General features: G+C 45.1%; 4 pseudogenes; all 4 read left to right on the plus strand.

The window, feature by feature from the left end:
- Positions 1 to 12,678: 12,678 nt before the first annotated feature.
- On the plus strand, positions 12,679 to 12,797 carry LOC143936948 (5S ribosomal RNA; annotated as a pseudogene).
- A 100-nt stretch (positions 12,798 to 12,897) lies between these two features.
- LOC143936291 (5S ribosomal RNA) lies at positions 12,898 to 13,016 on the plus strand (annotated as a pseudogene).
- A 318-nt stretch (positions 13,017 to 13,334) lies between these two features.
- Positions 13,335 to 13,453, plus strand: LOC143936574 (5S ribosomal RNA; annotated as a pseudogene).
- A 100-nt stretch (positions 13,454 to 13,553) lies between these two features.
- On the plus strand, positions 13,554 to 13,672 carry LOC143936630 (5S ribosomal RNA; annotated as a pseudogene).
- The last annotated feature ends 7,387 nt before the right edge of the window (positions 13,673 to 21,059 follow it).

A 21,059-nucleotide genomic window follows, 5' to 3' on the forward strand; every position in this document is an offset into this window, starting at 1 on the left:
ATGTCAAGTCCTTTAGCGCACTCCCACCAGCAAACAAACGGACCCCATCAATTTCAACTCCTCCCCTCCATGGTCACCACATCAAGATGAAAGAGGAGCAGCCCTGGTCGGTGCATGGAACATGCCACCATCCCTCCATCCAACGGGAGACTTCACCCGAGCAGCAGTCCTGGGGCCCGCTAATTAGTGTCTCTCCTGCATCGCCATCGGGGGCTGTGTAGAGCATCCAGTAAGGGGTAAATCCTCCAGGGGGGTCCAGAGTCACCCTGGAGGGAAGCAGTGTCTCGTACCAATAGGCTCAATAAATAAGTCATCCAGGGTCCCCGAAAGCTGCAGAAGGCAATGTCGGCAAAGAGTAGGTGGGAGCCAGAGGGGGGGACGAGGGGCGCAACCAGGGGGAGGGGACACATATGCGGGAATGTCAAGCCCTTCCAGTACAGCGCACTAGGTATCACTCAGACCCCCCAAAGTGCAACTCCCCCATCTAAGGTCAAGACTCCAGAAGGGAAGATGAGCCGCCCTGGTCTGTACATGAAAGAACCTGCTGCCAAGGGGTGGAGCCATCATCCCTTCCTCCAATGGGAGATGCCACCGGCATGACAGCCCCGTGCCCTGTCAAGTGGTGCCCCTCTGACAATGTCGTTGTGGTATATGTGGAGCATCCACGGAAAGGCAGGGACCACCCAAACAGTGAGGGGTAAAGCCTCCAAGGGAGACCGGTGTCAGACAGGAGGATAGCATGTCTTGTACAAGTTGGTTAATTAGACAAGTCATCCAGTGTGTTCCTGTGAGCAGCGGAAGGAAAGGTCGGTAAGGATTATGAATGGGTGGGGGCCAGGGAGTGCATAAAACTGCCACCAGATGACCGGGGCAGAGAGGGCAAGGGGATGAAAGTCGGATCTGGTAGGTGGGGGCGGGGGTGAGGTGTGTCCCTCATATTACTCACGTTGGCCATACCTTGAAGCTGAGCGCTCTGCATACCCAGGACGTTCTTCTGTATAATCTAGCCTATCTGTATAAATTAGCCTGTCTTTTGTACACATTAGTCGGTCCTCTGTATACACTCGTCTGTCTGTATACACTAGTGTATACAGATAGGCTAGATTATACAGAAGAACGTCCTGGGTATGCAGAGATGGAGGCTAGGGTATACGGAGAGAGAGGCTAGAGTATGCATACTTGCTAGTGTATACAGACGGACTAGTGTATACAGAAGACCTGTTAGTTTATATAGGGAGGCTAATGTGTGCAAAAGACTAGCGTATACAAATAGGCTAGATTATAGAGAAGAACATCTTGGGTATGCAGAGAGAGAGGCTGGGTTACACAGAGAGGCTGGTGTATGCAGACTTGCTAGTGTATACAGACGAACTAGTGTATACAGAGAGGCTTGGGTATACAGAGAGCTAATGTATAAAGAGCAGCTAGTGTATACAAAAGACATCCAAGGGTATACAGAGAGACTCGTGTATGCAGAAGACCGGCTAGTTTATACAGAGAGGCTAAAGTGTACAAAACACAGGCTAGTGTATATAGATAGGCTAGATTAAACAGAAAGAACGTCCTGGGTATGCAGAGATGGAGGCTAGGGTATACAGAGAGAGAGACTGTGTTACACAGAGAGGCTAGAGTATGCAGACTTGCTAGTGTATACAGACGGACTAGTGTATAAAGAAGACCAGCTAGTTTATACAGAGAGGCTAATGTGTACAAAAGACAGGCTAGTTTATACAGATAGGCTAGATTATACAGAAGAACGTCCTGGGTATGCAGAGATGTGGAGGCTAGGGTATACAGAGAGAGAGTGAGGCTGGGTTACACAGAGAGGCAGGAGTATGCAGACTTGCTAGTGTATACAGATGGACTAGTGTATACAGTAGACCGGCTAGATAATACAGAGAGGCTAATGTGTACAAAAGACAGGCTAGTGTATACAGATAGGCTAGATTATACAGAAGAAGGTCCTGGTTTATGCAAGAGATGGAGGCTAGGGTATGCAGAGAGAGAGGCTTGGTTACACAGACTTGCTAGTGTATACAGACGGACTAGTGTATACAGAGGACCGGCTAGTTTATACAGAGAGGCTAATGTGTACAAAAGACAGGCTAGTGTATACAGATAGGCTAGATTATACAGAAGAACGTCCTGGGTATGCAGAGATGGAGGCTAGGGTATACAGAGAGAGAGGCTAGAGTATGCATACTTGCTAGTGTATACAGGCGGACTAGTGTATACAGAAGACCGGTTAGTTTGTACAGAGAGGCAAATGTGTACAAAAGACAGGCTAGTGTATACAGATAGGCTAGATTATACAGATAGGCTAGATTATACAGAAGAACGTCCTGGGTATGCAGAGATGGAGGCTAAGGTATACAGAGAGAGAGGCTAGAGTACGCATACTTGCTAGTGTATACAGATGGACTAGTGTATACAGAGGACCGGCTAGTTTATACAGAGAGGCTAATGTGTACAAAAGACAGGCTAGTGTATACAAATAGGCTAGATTATAGAGAAGAACGTCCTGGGTATGCAGAGATGGAGGCTGGGTTACACAGAGAGGCTAGTGTATGCAGGCTTGCTAGTGTATACAGACGGACTAGTGTATACAGTAGACCAGCTAGTTTATACAGGGAGGCTAATGTCTACAGAAGACCGGCTAGTGTATACACATAGGCTAGATCATAGAGAAGAACGTCCTGGGTATGCAGAGATGGAGGCTAAGGTATACAGAGAGAGAAGTTGGGTTACAAAGAGAGACTAGTGTATGCAGACTTGCTAGTGTATACCGGTGGACTAGTGTATACAGAGAGGCTTGGCTATACAGAGAGCTAATGTATAAAGCGATGCTAGTGTATACAAAAGATAACCAAGAGTAGACAGTGAGGCTCGTGTATTCAGAAGACCGGCTACAGAGAAGCTAATTTGTACACAGTGTATACTGTATACACTAGTACTAGTGTATACAGATAGGCTAGATTATACAGAGGAAGGTCCTGGGTATGCAGAGATGGAGGCTATGGAATCCAGAGAGAGACTGTGTTACACAGAGAGGCTAGAGTATGCAGAAGACCGGCTATTTTTTTTTACAGATAGGCTTATGTATACAGAAGACAGTCTGGGGAATTCAGTGAGGCTCGTGTATGCAGAGAGGCTGGGACACCGAGACTGTTGTAAAAAGAAGGCAGGCTAGTGTATATAGATTACGGGCACGTGTATACAGGAGACAGAGAGTCTAGTCTATATTGAGTGGCTGGTGTACACAAAGAGATTAATGTATACAGAAAAGCTAGCGTGTAAAGAAGACAGGACTTTATTTTTTGCTAATGCAACTACTTCTGAAACATGTAAAGTGTTTTTTTCATATTTTGGTGCTGTTAAAAAGTGGTGAGTTGTCAGTGGTGATATCAATGTGACAGTTAATGTGGAGAACTACAACTATACAAAATAGAGCAAAAGAGTGCTAAGTTTATTTTGTTAAGTCATTGACTGATAGACGTTAAGTAATTGGCCGTTATTGGTTTGGCAGTACATGGTTTATTTTGATGTAAGATAGTTTTATTCTCTACTTATAGCCGAGTTTTAGACGACTTTATTATTAGCATTATTATCATTATTCGCATTATTCATATATATTATGCAGAGTGTAAGTATTGCAGTGAGACGATATTGCTTTTGAAAGATTTGTATTATTATACATAGCATTGTTAGCAGACCAATAGGACAATTTACATGGCTTAATATTGCAGTGCGTAATTTATCAGGGAAGAGATCCAAAGCGTTAGTTGCAGTAGCTTCATAAAACTGAGAAATCGTTGCATTACTCTAAATTTAAAAGTTGTTCCGGTAGCACTGAAAAGACGATATTAGATGAGTGATCTACACATTTCGTTTACTATTGCAGAGAGATAAATCATAATATGTTAATATGTGCTGCGTGTAAGGTAGAAATTAGATGGTTAGTGATAGTGTGAGCTGGTTTACCAGGATTTAGAGATAGTAATCTGTTTATACTAATAATAAATATAGAAAAATAACTCTAAAATTAATATTGAGACAGTATATACAGGTCGGGTTTAAGTGGAAATACACGAAATAACAGCAACGACGTGTGTTGGTTTTTATCAATCAGGTTCATTAATCATGTAGTGAATATACCCCAAATATAGCAAAAGGATGAGAAAGCATAATAACTAACAGAGGATGACATGGCAAAAAGACAAACTGCATTAGAAATGTGAATATGAATTAGAGATGAAATGCCAATCCCCACGGCTACGTACAGCAAAGTGGGAGCTAAGCAGCTAAATATTCTGCAAAAGCAGAGATTAAGTATTGCAGTTTAAAAGAGATCGGAAGCGTTAGTTGCAGTAGCTCCAAAATGACTGAAAAATAATTTCATTACTCTAAATGTAAAAGTTATCCCGGTAGCACTGAGTGGACTGATATTAGATGAGTGATCTTTGTGGTACAAATTCAGTTTCCTATAGCAGAGAGATACCAGCTAAATGTGAGTAGAGTAATTAAACTGTTCACATCGGTATTACTCTTAATATGTGCAGCGTTTAAAGATGGTTCTTAAGATGGTTTTGTATTATCATAAAATTATCATTATTATAATTATTATCATTATTAATATTATTATTATCATTATCATAAAATTAGCAGTATACGTAATAAAGGTATAAGGTATAAACTCTATAATCTAATTTAGCAAAATTAGAAAGGATAATATTCAGACAGTATATATTGATCGAGTTTAAGTGGAAATACACAAAATATCTAGCTTACCTTTACATTGTTCAATAGAGCATTGCAAAGTAATACCAAGGCAGAATGTCGGAATAGCAATTAGATGAGATGATTGCAATAATCATGAAATATCAGCAACGACTAGGTTTCTATCGGATGAGAAAGTATAATAACTGGCAAAGTATGACATGGCAAAGAGACAAATTGCATTAGAGATGGACATGAAATGTCAATCCCCATTGGTTACTTACATGTAAACCCGGCTACATACAGCAAAGTGTGAGCTAAGCAGCTAAAGGGTATTTAAGAGTAAATTGACGTAGCTTGAAAATTCGTGTAAATCGTTCCATTAATTTTGTTACGCACGAAGACGGCTTCCACTGACTGTTTTCCGTTTCCACTAGTTATCGGCATAATGTATCAGTAACCATGAACATTAATAGTGATAGACAGCTTACATTAGGATGTATGCACGATTTGAATGTAAACTAGTTGCATTATGTGTTATTAATGTAATCAAACTGTATTGCTATGCTTTGCTACTGCAACCACTTCTCAATCAAGAAAACCGTCCCACTGCTTTTCTCACATTTTGCTACTGTTAAAAATGTGTTGCAAGTGTTATATGTTACAAATGGTTATCAGTGTGACAGTTAATGTGGAGAAGAAGTAATACACAAAATAGAGTCAGAAAGAGAATCCTATTGCATAGAGGTAGCGAGAGATGGTTTCATTACTCTTAATGTGCAGTGTGTAAAAGGTTTTAAAAACATGGTTTTGTGTGACTTTTGCTTTAACGTAAATTTAGAGATAGTAATCTCTATAAAATAATAATAATAAGTATAGCAAAACAAATTAGGAAAATATTGAGGCAGTATATATAGGTCGAGATAAAGTGAATACACAAAAGGGATCAAGGGATAGTTGCAAAGTAATATCCTCATTAAGGCAGAATGTCGGAATAGCAATGAGATTCGGTGGTTGCAACATAAAATGAAATATGAGAACGGCTAAAATACAGAACAACAGTACATAATTTAAGAGTACAGTAGAATATAGTATAAATTATTTAAGATTAATTAGACTTAGAATGAAAAAAATCTAAGTTTAAATCGTTGAGTAAAAGGTTCAGTAAATCGTAAATTTATCAGCTAAGTTAACGCTGAGATTATGATTAATTTCAAAGTTCCCTTACGCGGTCCTTTTCCACTGGTATAGTCATAATTTAATATCAGTAATTGCTATCAGTAAATGTTAAAATTGTAAGACGGTTCACGGTTATGTGGAATTCATATGGATTTAAAAGCGGTACATTGATTTTCTGAAGCATATGGCAGAAAGACGGCTTACACTGCTTTTCTCACATTTTGCTGCGGTAAAAAGAAATGTTTTGTCACTGTGTTTTAACTGTGACAGTTAAGGTGGAGAAAAAGAAGTAATACAGAAAATAGAGTCAAACAGTGGAAACGTTTATTTGTCATGACAGCTGATACTGGTTGAGCAATAAAACTGTTTTATTAAGATGTAAGACTAGTTTTGTTCTCTACATATAGGCTTTTCAGAGAGTTGTATAATATAGGCGAACGATAGGACATTTAAATAGCTTAATATTTTAGGGAGGAAGTATCGCGGTTCACAGTTAAGAGATTGAAAGTTTAGCTTGAAAATGGCCGAGAAATAGTTGCGTTAGTCTAAATTTAAAGGATATGCTGGTACCAATGAGAAAGATTATATTAGACTAGTTGATCTTTGCATTACACAATCCTATTATTATTATTATTATTATTAATAAGATCATGTGCAGAGAGATACTCAGTTAATGTCAGAGATACTCGGTTAATGTCAGCAAAGCAATAAAACGGTTTGCATCGTTAGCGAGCGATAGTTACATTACTCTTAGTATGTGCAGCATGTCTGGCAGCAAATGGATGGTTTTGTGAACATAATGCATTAGCGGTAGAACTCATCGAAGTGAATAGATTTAAGCGGATTTTGAGATAGTACTCTCTATTTCTAATAAGAAATAAAGAAAAATAAGTCAGGATGGTGTGTCAGGACTGTCACATACTCAATGTGACAGTTGATGTGGAGAATTACAAATATGAAAAATAGAGCAAAAGAGTACATGGTTTATTTTGATGTATGATAGTTTTATTGCATGCTTGATGTGGATGATTAAAATCGTGTAGTGATCTATATTTAGCATAAGAATGAAAAGGCATAACATGGCAATGAGACAAACTCCATTAGAGATGTGAGGTAGATGAAATTATGAAATGTCTCTGTATAACCCAGATTGTCTTCTGTTATCACTTAGCCTACCCTCTAAATTCACTAGCCTCTCTATATACACCAACATGTTTACACTAGCCGTTCTTCTGCATACAATAGCCTGTCTTCGATATACACTAGCCTATGTTCTGAATACATTTGCCCGTCTTCTGTCTTCTGTATGCCCTAGCCTGTCTTCTGTATACATTAGTCTCTCTGTATAAACTAGCATCTCTGTATACCCCAAACTGTCTTCTGTAAAAACGTGTCTCTCTTTATAGCCTGTCTAGCCTTTCTTCTGTACACACTAGCTTCTCTGTATACACTAACCAGGCTTCTATATACAATAGCTTCACTCTATGCACTAGCCTCTCTGTATAATCTAGCCTCTCTATATACCCTAGATAGTGTTCTGCATACACTAGCCTCTCCGTAGAAGCAAGCCTTTATTCTGTATTCACTAGCCTTTCTTCTGTATGCGGTAGTCTTCTATATATACTAGCTTCTCTGTACACCCTTGCATCTCTGTAAACACTGTCTGAACTAGCCAGTATTATGTATACACTCACCGACTGTATACACTAGACTCTCTGAATACACTAAACCCTCTGTATACCACAGCCTGTATTCTGTATACACTAGACTGTAAAAACTAGCTAGAATACACCAGCATGTCTTCTTTACCCACTAGACTCTCCGTATGCACTACCCAGTCTTCTGTATACACTGTCAGCTTTGATGTATACCCAAGCCTGTCTTCTGTATACACTAGTTTCTCTATATGCACTGTCCTTTCTGTATACTCTCGACCCTCTCTATACATTAACCTCTCTATATACACTAACATCTTTGTATATACTAGCCTCGCTTTAAATTAGCCTCTCTGTGTACCCCAGCCTCACTGTTTACTCTAGCATCTCTGTATACTCAAGCCTATCTACATACACGAGTCTGTATTCACTAGCCTTTCTTCTGTATGCTGTAGTCTTCTATATATACCAGCTTCTCTGTACACCCTAGCACTGTAACAGTGCTAGGTTCCTGTATTACAGAAACAGAACACCAGCAATAAGGTGTATACTGTGCAGAAGGCACACAACACCCACTCTAACTTCTGCACTGCAGATGCATGTATTGTAGAAATTGAACACCAGTAATAAAGGGTATGAATTATTAAAATTTGGTGCTGAGATCACTGCTTTTATGCTGGCTGCTTCCTATGTACATCTATTTTATATTTAGCCTTCCTATAACATATTAGGTGAAGCGCACTAGTTTTCCCTTTACAGTAATAAAGGGTAGCTTCAGGTGTGTACTGTGCAGGAGGCACATAACACCCACTGTAACAGTGCTAGGTTCCCAAGCAGTAAAGACACTGTCCCTGCCTATCGTCCTCTTTCCCTGACCACCGCAACACACTATACAAGGCCGCCGCGCTGGCGGCCTTATATAGTGTGGGGTGTGTACTAAACCCCCCTGAGCTATAATTGGCCACAGGAATCCTGCCTGTGGTGAATTGTGGCTCTCCTCACAGAGGATGTTAAATCTGTTCTTATTATATAGAACCTATTATGCCCCTCGTAAACTTTTTCAGTTTGGCCGAACGGCCGGACGCAAGTTGCCCCCGGTGCGGGAACATGGGGGGAGACATGATGCACATGTTTTGGAGATGCCCGAACTTGATCCGCTACTGGACAGAGGTGACAGGAACCATTGATCGGGTGTTTGGAACCTCCACCAAGATGGAGGCGAAGTATTGTCTCCTGGGATTAGTTGAAGGAGTTGAAAACCCGGGAAGTAGCCAGATGGCAGTTCTGAGATGCCTATTTCAGGCAAGGAAACTGATTGCCCAACCCTGCTTAGCCTCCAATGTTGGCAATGACTTGTTTTTTTTCGCTTGTTTCCCAAGATGACCATGTTGGCGTTTGTCAAGATGGTTGAGAATGCCCGAAGAGATCGCCTATGGCCCCATCAACTTGAAAGTGCCTGATCTTTTCTGATTTCGGAGGCTAAGCATTGTCGGGCGTGATTAGTAACTGGATGGGAAACCAACTGGGAATACCAGGTGCCATAGCATTCTTTTTATGTTGTTGGCGTTGACATGTTTTTTTTTCCGCTTGTTTCCCAAGGTGATCATCTTGGCATTTGTCAAGAGGGCTGAGAGAGCCCAAAGAAATCTCCTACGGCCACATCCCCCTGAAAGCGCCCGATCTCATCTGATCTCAGAGGCTAAGCAGGGTCCGGCCTGGATAGTACCTAATTAAAGGTGCCGTAGGAATCTTTTCATATTGTTGGCTTTGACCTGTTTTTCTTTCGCTTGTTTCCCAAAGTAACCATTTTAGCATCAGTCAAGAGTTTTGAGTAAGCGTTCGCCTGAGGTCACATCACCCTGAAAGCGCCCAATCTCAGAGGCTAAGCAGGGTCTGGGTCAGATGGGAGACCGCCAGGGTCTATGTTGTTGGTGTTGACCTGTTTTTTTTCACTTGTTTCCCAAGATAACCATCTTGGTATTTGTCAAGAGGGTTGAGAGTGTCTAAATAGAACACCTATGGCCACATCACCCTGAAAGCGCACAATCTCATCTGATCTCGGAGGCCTAGCAGTGTACGGCCTGGTTAATACCTGTATGGGAGACCATCTGTGAATACCAGGTGCCGTAGGCTTCTTTTTATGTTGTTGGCGTTTACCTGTTTATTTTCGCTTATTTCCCAAGGTGACCATCACCCTGAAAGCGCCCAATCTCATCTGATCTCAGAGGCTAAACAGTGTCGGGCCTGGTTAGTACCTGGATGGGAGACCGCCTGGAAATACCAGGTTCCATAGGCTTCTTTTTATGTTGTTGGCTTTGAACTGTTTTTTTTTGCTTGTTTCTCAAGGCGACCATCTTGGCGTTTGTCAAGAGGGTTGGGCGTGTCTTGAAGAGAACGCTTACGGCCACATCACCCTGAAAGCACCCAATCTCGTCTGATTTCAGAGGCTTAGCAGAGGCTTAGCAGCGTCAGGCCTGGTTAGTACCTGGATGGGAGACTGCCTGGGAAGACCAGGTGACATAGAAGGATCTGGCCTGGTTAGTGTCTTGATTGGGAGATCGCCTGGGAGTACCAGATGCCGTAGGATTCTTTTTATGTTGTTGGCTTTGACCTGTTTTTTTTCCCTTGTTTTCCAAGGTGACCAGCTTGGCATTTGTCAAGAGGGTTGAGAGTGCACAAAGAAATTTCCTACGGGCACAACACCCTGAAAGCACCCAATCTCGTTTGGTCTCAGAGGCTAAGCAGGGTTGGGCCTGGTTTGTACCTGGATGGGAGACCGCCTGGGTTTTCCAGAGCCGGTCATGTCCAGAACCCTGGGGTTCTTCTGGGTCCCGAAGGCTAGTAAGGAGACAAGGCATAGTCAAAAGGGAGGACGGGGGAAGAAGAGAGTGCAAAGACGGAGAGAGAGGAGGGGGGGGGGGAGGCGGCGGGGAAAAAAAGAAAAATAAAGACAAAAAAGGAGGGGGGGGGAATGCCACCCAGGGCAGACATGGCCTACGTAGGTAAACGTTAGATGTTCAGTTGTTTTCTGGGACAGAGGCACTGCTCACCTCCCGAATGTAGTCTCGAGTACCAGTAAAATACCTCCAGGGCCTCCATGTAACACTAAATGCCTCTTCAGTGCTGTGAAGGGTGGCGGTCAATTCTTCCATCCGGAGAATATGATTGACTTTGGAATGCCACAGCACCTTGGATGGGGGCTGAGGCTGCCTCCACAGTGCGGGAATGCAGGCCCAGGCGGCATTCAGGATTTGCATCGTGAGGGTTTTTTTGTATTTTCGAACAGGCTGTTGGGTCAAGTGTAGAAGGCATGCTGCTGGGAACCCAAAAGTTCCTCAAGGCCGGGCATGCCCAGAAAAGGTGTCCCATGGTCCCTGTATCTGAATTTCACCTCCAACAAACATCCGGGATCGATCTATCCATTTTATTCAGAAGGTATGGGACTCTATACCAGCATCAGACTATCTTGTATCCTGATTCTTGATATTGGTTTGCGATGGAAGCTTTATGTACTAAGGTCAGGATCTTCCCTATCTGTTGTGGGGTAAATGTGATGCCTAAGTCCCTCTCCCATTTGTGGATAAATGGTGGGGGTCGACTCCTCCTCCTGACTACTCAATAGGTTGTACAGGAGGGAGAGGGTGCGTCGCACAGGTTCCCTTTTGTGACAGATGGATTCATAGGGCGTCAGGTCTCTAGGAGTGTAGGGGGCCCTTTGTATGGCCAGAAGAAAGTGACGAAGTTGATAAGCACTAAACAAGTCAAGCGGAGGGTCAGAAAGCTCGGCGACAGTTTGCGTTGTCGGGAGCCCTCCCGAGGGCCACACCTCTCCCAGACGCTGTTTCCCCACCACTGTCAACTGTCGCAGTTTCTTGTTGGTAAATCCCGGTGGGAAGTCTGGATTACCTATAACCGGAGTCATTGGTGATGGCAGGGGAGCAATGTGTGTGCAGCGGAACAACCTCCGCACAACAGTCAACGTAGCTCCCACTACGGGGTGAACTCTGAGGTCTTTTGGTAGGAAGGACAGGAGCCACGGGGAGGTCAATAGGGGAATGGATCCATCCTCAATCTCCATCTCCACCCACTGCTTGTGTGGGCCATTACAATGCCAATCAACGACTCTCGCTAGCAGAGTCACTCTGTAGTATTGTCTGAGATCTGGGAGACCCAGACCCCCCTTGTCCTTTGGTCTGGCAAGCAATTGCAAACGGGCTCTGGGCGGTTTGCGCGCCCAAATAAAGTCCAGGAGCAGCACCTGCAGTTGTCTGAAAAAAATTGGGGGTAACCGGATCGGTAATGTCTGGAACATGTATAAGATCCACGGGAGGGCCGTCATTTTGAATGCATTGCAGCGCCCGAACCAGGTCAGTGTTAAAGCATGCCAGTTTCCCAAATCAGATTTCAGTCTATCCAGGAGAGGGACAAAATTAAGCGGGTACAATTGCGCTAAATCGTAACGTATAGATTTTTCTGCCCAGTAGAATGGAAAAGCGGAGCGGAGCCTCTTGACCTCACCATCCGGGGATATATTCAATACAGCCGACTTGGCGCAATTGATTTCATAGTTTGATAGGCTGCCGTATCGCTGTAGAGACGCAAGTATATTGGGAAGCAAAATGTGTGGATTGGAGACGGAAAAAATTAGATCGTCAGCGTACGCCGCAATTTTGTGGTGTGCCGAGGGTTTGGATATGCCAGTAATATTCGGGTCATTCCGAACGTGACACATAAGTGGTTCCAGTGTCAGAATATAAATTAAGGGAGACAGAGGGCACCCCTGCCTCGTCCCATTAGTGATGGGGAAAGAGTCCGAGCACCACTCGTTCACCCGTACCGCAGCCGACGGCATGGAGTAAAGCGACATTACCCAACTCATCATGTTGGGGCCAAGACCTATATGTTCCAGGGTGGCCTGCATAAAGTGCCAGGCCACCCTGTCAAAGGCCTTCTCCGCGTCCGTTGACAACATAAGCAAGGGCCTTCCCTGTACATGCGCCGCATGGATTAAATTGAGGACTCGGGCCGTATTGTCTCTAGCTTCCGACTTATTTTAATTTTTTTTGCTTGTTTCCCAAGGTGACCATCTTGGCGTTTGTCAAGAGGGTTGAAAGTGCCTAAAGAGATTGCCTATGGGCACATCACCCTGAAAGCACCCGATCTCGTTTGATGTTGGAGGCTAAGAAGAGTCGGGCCTTGTTAGTACCTGGATGGGAGACCGCCTGGGAATACCAGGTGTCGTAGACTTCTTTTTATGTTGTTGGCGTTGACCTGTTTTTTTTCCGCTTGTTTCCCAAAGTGACCATCTTGGTGTTTGTCAAGAGGGTTATGAGTGCCTGAAGAGATTGCCTATGGCCACATCACTCTGAAAGCACCCAATCTCGTCTGATCTTGGAGGCTAAGAAGAGTCGGGCCTGGTTAGTACCTGGATGGGAGACCACCAGGGAATACCAGTTACTGTAGGCTTCTTTTTATGTTGCGTTGATTCGTTTTTTTTTTTTTTGCTTGTTTCCCAAGGTGACCATCTTGGCATTTGTCAAGAGGGTTGAGAGTGCCCAAAGAGATCGCTTACAGCAGCATCACCCTGAAAGAGCCCTATCTCTTATCTTCTCTGAGGCTAAGAAGGTTTGGGCCTAGTTAGTACCTGGATGGGAGATGGCGTTGGAATACCAGGTGCCGTATTCTTCTTTTTATGTTGTTGACATTGACCTGTTTTTTTTCGCTTGTATCTCAAGGTGACTATCTTGGCATTTGTCAAGAGGGTTGAGAATGCCCAAAGAGATTGCCTATGGGCACATAACCCTGAAAGCACCCGATCTCCTCTGATCTCAGAAGCTAAACAGGGTTGGGCCTTGCTAGTACCTGGATTGGAGACCACCTGGGAATACTAGGTGCTGTAAGCTTCTTTTTATGTTGTTGGCCTTGACCTGTTTTTTTTTCATTTGTTTCCCAAGGTGACCATCTTGGCGTTTGTCAAGAGGGTTGAGAGTGCCCGAAGAGATCACCTACGGCCCCATCACCCTGAAAGCGCCCAATCTCGTCTGATCTCGGATGCTAAACAGTGTCAGGCCTGGTTAGTACCTTAATGGGAAACCGCCTGGGAATACCAGGTGCCATAGGCTTCTTTTTTTTTTTTTTTTTTTATTTAGTAGTATGCGACATACAATGCAAAGGCAACTTCACAGAATGTGTGATACAAATAGTTACAAACAAACGATCATATTGCATGGATATCAGAGCCAATGGTAAGAAGTCCAAGGAGAATAGCACGTGTACAGCTTTGCGGTCATATCAAGATGAGATTAAAGCTCCATCTCGTTGTGATCCTCTACCACCTAAAATATTATTGATACTAGCACTGCTACCCTCGAAGAGTTTAGATATCCATAGATAGGGGAAGAGTATTGTGTAGTAGTCAAATGGGGTCGGAACATATCATTTTCTTTTCCCTTTTTTGAGTTAAGAAGGGAAATAGTAGAACTGAAAGGAGGGAGAAGGGGAAAGAGAAGATTGGGGAAGGAAATGGCAGAAAAGGAAAAGAAGGGGTAAGGGGGTGTCGTGGGTAGAGTGGATAGGATGGGGTCCTCTCCCAGGGAGCAAAAGACGCCCTCGGCTCACCAGCTCATCAGCTGTCCAACGTTTTGAACAGCGATCTCCAACGATCACCATGAGCTTACTATGTCTCGCGGAGGTATTCTTCCGAAAAGCGAAACTAGGTCCAGTAGAACCATCTGTTCCCATGCTCCTCCGTTTTATCCCTCATTGTGGCAGTCAGGTCTTCCATTCGTTCAATATCATTTACCCTTGCGAACCACTGGGTCACCATTGGAGCAGATTGCTCTTTCCACTGACTTGGGATGCAGGCCCTAGCTGCATTGAGGAGATGTTTAAGTAAGGACTTATGATAACGCTTTCTCGACATAGGAGTTAGATTGAGAAGAACTGCTGCGGGATCATTGGCTAAGGAAATGTCTGTGAACTTGTGGATGAGTCTCAGGACAGGCTGCCAGACTGTTTGTAATTTAGGGCATTCCCAGAAAATGTGGAGAATGGTGCCAGCCTGTTGCCCACAGCGACAGCAGCGGTCAGATTGACCGGGGAACATTTTGGCCAACACCACCGGTGTACGATACCAGCGTGTGATCAGCTTATATGAGATCTCCTGATATTTACTGCAGAGTGACGACTTATGGGCGAAAAAGAGTATTCTGTCCTTCTGTGGTTTGGAGAATGTATTTTGTAAGTCCCTTTTCCATTTAGCTAGGAAGGGTGGAAGAACGAATGGTTAGGTAGTGATCCGAGGAAATGGATTAGCTGTCTAGCTCTCCAGCTATCCAATGCAACAGGTACTTGCTCTAGCAGTATGGTCCCCATGGGAATCAAGCCCGTGGGTCCAAGAAATAGGGCTGCTCTCAGAAGCCCTTTCGGGGCTTGCCTGGTAAAGGCCTGGTCAGACAGGCCCGGAGGGAAACTAGGATGTCCAATAATTGGGGTCATAGGAGAAGGGAAGTTAGTCAGGTGGGAAAGGTGAAAAAAACTATCCATCTCGGCGAGCGAGGGGCCAATTAACGGGTGAGTAGTCACACAGGGCTCCAATGGCCTCCCCGCCCAAGGCAGACCAGCCAGTGGAACCCGTGCCATCTCCTGCTCTAGCTTGACCCATAGCTTCAGTTCCCCATGCCGGTGTCTTATCACATATGGTCCCCCATCGGATAGTGTCCGCTGTGTACTGCTCATGCGCAGTACACAGCAACACAGATTCCGAAAATTGCCGAGCATGAACGGCGCCTGCGCACTGAGTCCAGGTTCTATCCCCACTATCCAAGTGGACATAGAGTAAGAATATAAAAGAGCCGAGCGCAGCGAGGCCGAGCCCGAAGCGTGGCGAGCGAAGCATGGCGAGCGAAGCTCGCCTGAGAGGGGCCCTCTAGTATTCACAACCCTATGTCCACTTGGATGGTGGGGCTGCCACCTCCACTCACCGCGCAGGCGCCGTTCAGCTTCGGAGATTTTCCGAAGCTTCGTCTGCTCCGTACAGCGCATGCGCAGTACAGCGCGGACACTATATCATGGCCGGACAGTATATGGCAGAACACCGGCACCAGTCAACCACCGGTGTCATGTGCGCTGTGTAATATAGAGCAGGGTCCGGGAAGCCAATACCTCCCCGCAATTTCGGTCGCAATAGCCTTGCCCTACCAATACGCATATGTTTTCCGCGCCAGAGGAACTTGATGAAGATTGAGCGAACCGCATGAAAGAAAGTCTGGGGTATTTTGGTAGGTAAGGCTTGTAGTAGATGCAGAAGTTGTGGCATCGCGTTCATCTTCAACACATTACAGCGTCCGAACCATGACAGAGTTAGTGGGTCCCATCTTTTAATAACTATACCACGCTTTACTCCACGCCGTCGGCAGCGGTACGGGTGAACGAGTGATGCTCGGACTCTTTCCCCATCACTAATGGGACGAGGCAGGGGTGCCCTCTGTCTCCCCTAATTTTTATTCTGAGGCCGCGTACACACGCGCGGACTGTTCGCCCAACTTTGTCCGTCCAACAGTTTCGGCAAACAGTCCGCTCAAACTTAGCATGGACGGACATGGCCACACACGGCGAACGAACAGTTTGCTGAAACCGTGCGCGATGACGTGAACGGCACGTACGACGGGACGAAAAATACGACGTCCTATACACTGCATTATAGCTTTCGGCGTGAAAATCCTTTCTGAGCATGCGCGCAACTTTGTTTGACGAACAAGCCTACACACGAGCGGGCTGTTCGCTGAAACAAGGTTTCAGCGGACAGTTTTACGGAATTTCCGAAAAACCTTGTCCGTCCAACTGTCCGCTGAAACTGTCCGCTGAAAGCCCACACACGAGCGGACTGTCCGCCCAAACACTGTTCAGCGGACAAAGTTGGACGAACAGTCCGTCCGTGTGTACGCGGCCTAACACTGTAACCACTTATGTGTTACGTTCGGAATGACCCGAATATTACTGGCATAGCCAAACCCTCGGCACACCACAAAATTGCGGCGTACGTTGACAATCTAATTTTTTCCGTCTCCAATCCACACATTTTGCTTCCCAATATACTTGCGTCTCTACAGCGATATGGCAGCCTATCAAACTATAAAATCAATTGCGCCAAGTCGGCTGTATTGAATATATCGGTCCCGGATGGTGAGGCTAAGAGGCTCCGCTCCGCTTTTCCATTCTACTGGGCTGAAAAATCTATACGTTACCTGGGCGTTGACATCGCAGCGGATTTAGCGCAATTGTACCCGCTTAATTTTGTCCCTCTCCTGGATAGACTGAAATCTGATTTGGGAAACTGGCATGCTTTAACACTGACCTGGTTCGGGCGCTGTAATGCATTCAAAATGACGGCCCTCCCGCTGATCTTTTTTTTTTTTTTGTTTAATATATGTTTATTGAATGAAAAGAAAAGACAGGTATCACAGAGATAATAACAGAAAGCTTGGCACATGTATCATCAAGTGCAAAATAGGACAGGGATTGCAGAGGTTATGCTACACGGTCAATGACATAAAAGCTCTTCACAGCTCACAAACAAAAAAAAAATAAAATAAATAAAATAACCGAGTATGTTCTAAGCCTACCAGCGTAACACGAAGAGCATCCACCTTCCCACATGTGGGACTGCGGATGCTAGACTGCAAGGTCCCCAAATGCAGCAGACAAACAATGTTGTACCAAGTAACTAATAAGAAAGCGTGGGGAGAAAAGAGTGGAAAGAGCAGTATAAGAAGGAAAGAACAGAAACCAGGAAGAAATAGAGGGGGAAGGAGAGGAAAAGGGAAGGGTCCACCCCGGTCCTGTTCCCACCAGCAAAAAAGGAACCTATGAGGGTATACTTACTTTATCCACCTGTGACATAATGTTCGCGTACTCCTTTGTATATTTGAAGGCTAACCAGCAGGACCAAATCCTTTTCCCCAAATCCGATTTATTTTGTAAAGAGTAGGTGAGATCCTCTAAATAATATACACGGTCCACCTCCATCAACCACTGTCGCAAAGAGGGAGCCGCGGGTTGCTTCCAACTACGGGGAATGAGAGCCTTTGCCGCATTAAGCAGATGAGGGGTCAAAGACTTTCTGTATGGCCCTGCTGGAGAACCTGCACTATGAAAAAGTACGACCCACGGGTCATTGGGTAACTCGTATCCTAAAATAACATTTATCCAATATAAAATAGTTAGCCAGTACGGCCGTATAAGAGGACAGAACCACCATATATGAGCATGGGTGGCACGTTCCCCACAGCCTCTCCAACAAAGATCCGAGGCCTGAGGGAACAGCTTATGTAGAGCGGCTGGGGTGTAGTGCCAACGTGTTAGTAATTTATAGTTCACTTCAGCCGCTTGGGATGCTGTGGATGATAGATGAGCCATCGACAGAATAGTTGACTTTTGTGCCTCTGAAATCTCACTGCGCAAATCTTTCTCCCAGTTGGACAAGAAGGAGGGAAAGTTCTTAATCAACATAAGTTGCAGAGCATGGTAAAAAAAGGATAATGGTCTTTCAACTGGCTGAGCCTCAACGAAAGCCGATTCAACCAGCGTCAACTCAGCCATTGAACGCAATGGCTTCGGCAAGGAGCGAACAAAGGCAGCTAATTGGCGGTAAGTCCAGTGGTCCATAGGTGTCGTCCGTGCGGGAGGAATCAATTGAGATAATGGCACAATGCCATCTTGGTTGGTGACGTGGTGTAGCAGAGGAGTTTCCCCCAAGTTCCAAGAGTAAATTCTGGGGTCCATATTGCCTGGTGGAAAGTAATTGTGTCCCGTTAGGGGCATAATGGGAGAGAGAGATAACCATCTATGCTGTTTGCATATCGAGTCCCATATCCGCAAAGTAGAGTAGGTGAGCGGCGAGGAGCTGGGAGCCAGTGACCTATATTTTCTGGGAACCCATACCTGGGTGTAAAGGTCCGTACCACTGAGAGCCAGTTCAAGAGCAACCCAGAGTTTAGAGTGTCTATGATATTTCCAATCTGATATCCTGTTTAGAACAACAGCTAAAAAATACAATTTCACATTAGGTAAAGCCAAGCCACCCATCCGTTTAGGTCTGGACAGGAGTGCTCGGGACAATCTCGGACGCTTTCTGCTCCACACGTATTTGCTTATCAATGAATCTATGAGCTTAAAAAACTAGCTGGAATACCCACAGGGATCATCTGGAATAGAAACAAGATGCGAGGTAAGATATTCATTTTAATCACACTGATTTTCCCTAGCCAGGAATGTGCAACTTGGGACCATTTCTGTAAATCGGCACGAATAGCGTTAAGGAGGGGCATATAATTAACTCGGAATAACTTCAGTGGGTTTGATGTGAGAAATATGCCTAAATATTTCATTTTGTGCGGTTGCCAACTAAAAGGGAAGGATTCTTTAAGATGAGCTACAGTTGCCCTGGGGACAGAAACATTAAGGATCTCTGATTTGGACATGTTAATTTTAAAATTAGAGATACGACCAAATTGCAAGAAGGCAGACATCAGGTTGGGGAGTGTAATCCGAGGCTGCTGTACGTAGAACAAAATATCATCTGCGTAAGCAGCATATTTATGTTCTCGAGCACCAACTGTAATCCCATGGATATTTGGATTGTGTCTAATTGTAGAGAGGAAGGGCTCCAGAGAGAGGGCAAATAAAATAGGTGAAAGGGGGCAACCCTGGCGAGTACCATTTTGGAGTGCAAAGGAGTCGCTTAGAGTACCGTTCACACGAATCTGAGCAGTCGGGGAATGGTATAGCGCTGAAATGTGGGACATAAAGGTCTGACTGATTCCCAAATGTGTCAGGGTCGCCATAAGATATTCCCAACCCACCCTGTCAAATGCTTTTTCTGCATCCATAGAGAGTAACAGGGTGGGTTGGGCAGACCCCCTAGCACAAGCCATCAAGGACAGAGTGCGGAGAGCATTGTCGCGCGCTTCCCGACCCGGGATAAACCCTGTCTGGTCACTAGAAACCCAGCGAGGGAGTAGGGGAAGTAGCCTGTTCGCTAAAACCTTGGCATACAATTTGGCGTCTAAATTCAGGAGAGATATAGGTCGATAACTCCCGCATAGACTGGGGTCCTTCCCCGGCTTGGGCAGCACCGAGATGTGAGCATGCAACGTCTCCGGGCGAAATGTTCCCCCCTGAGAGATCGCATTGGCATAAGAAGTGAGGCGCGGAAGCAAGGTCTCCGCGAAGGACTTATAATAAAGTGCCGTCAGACCATCCGGTCCCGGGGCCTTGCCACCAGCCATAGCCTTCAGAGCTACCTTGAACTCCCTGACCGAAAACTCTCCGTCCAGTGAGGCAAGGGTCTCCAAGTCCAGTGCGGGTAGATTTGCCTGGGTCAGGTACTCCTGAATCAGGGTTCGTCTAACCCCCGAGTCAGGCACCGCAGGGGTGACATGGTACAAGCGTTGGTAAAAGGCGTGAAATTCCCTGGCAATAGACGAGGTTTCATGCGTGAGTGTGTCAGAAGCTGTCTTGATTTTCGCAATGAAAGCCCTGGTTTTTGCCTGCTGTAAGGAGCGAGCCAGAAGCCTTCCCGGCTTATTACCCCATTCATGGAACTTTTGTGGCACCCTGCGAGCCTCCCACTTCCATTGTGCATGGTACATAGCTTTCAGCTCCTCGCTCTTAAGTGTTCGAGTATGCAATGTTGCGTGGGCGAGACTGGCCTTGTGTTGCGATTCAAGAGAACTAATTTCTGCCAACAAGTTAGAATGTTGTTGCGCCACTTCCTTTTTCCTTCTGGAGCCCAATTCTATAAATTTACCTCTCATATGAGCTTTATGGGCCTCCCATAACACTCCCGGGGAAATATCCGGGTGGGTGTTATCTAGAAAATATTGATTTAGTTCCCCTTGCATGTATGTTTTGTCTGCCTCCTCACATATTAGGTTCTCGTTCAACTTCCAGGAAGTTGATTTACGGGGCAACGAGGAGATATTAATAGTGAGCAAGATGGGGGCATGATCCGAGATAGGAGATGAAGCAATTTCGGAGCGTGATACTAGGGAAAGGTGATGGTGATCTAGAAAAAAAAAATCAATCCTGGAGTAGGAGTGGTGGACGCTTGAATAGTCCCTCGCTCTCGGATGCATTATCCTCCATACGTCCATCAATTGGGCGTCATGCAGGCGTTTGCGAATATATGCAAGACGCCTACAGGAAACCGAAGACCTGCCTAGAGACGTATCAAACACTGGTTCCAAAGGGACATTAAAGTCTCCCGCCAGGATAACACATCCGGTAGCAAAGTCCCGTAGCCTCCCAAGCGTAGCAGCAATAACAGAGGCCTGATCTCTATTAGGAGCATAAAGGGTCGCCAACGTGCATTGCATTCCACCTAGGCTGCCCTTGAGAAACAGAAAGCGTCCGAGAGGGTCACTCAACATCTCAACCATATTAAACGGGGTACCTCTTCGGAACCCAATGGCCACGCCCTTAGCCTTGTGCACATCAGAGAGACTATAG

This window comes from Lithobates pipiens, unplaced genomic scaffold (assembly GCF_037356315.1).
Source record: "Lithobates pipiens isolate NorthernLeopardFrog02 unplaced genomic scaffold, aLitPip1_a1.2 Scaffold_28, whole genome shotgun sequence".
Taxonomy (NCBI): Eukaryota; Metazoa; Chordata; class Amphibia; order Anura; family Ranidae; genus Lithobates; species Lithobates pipiens.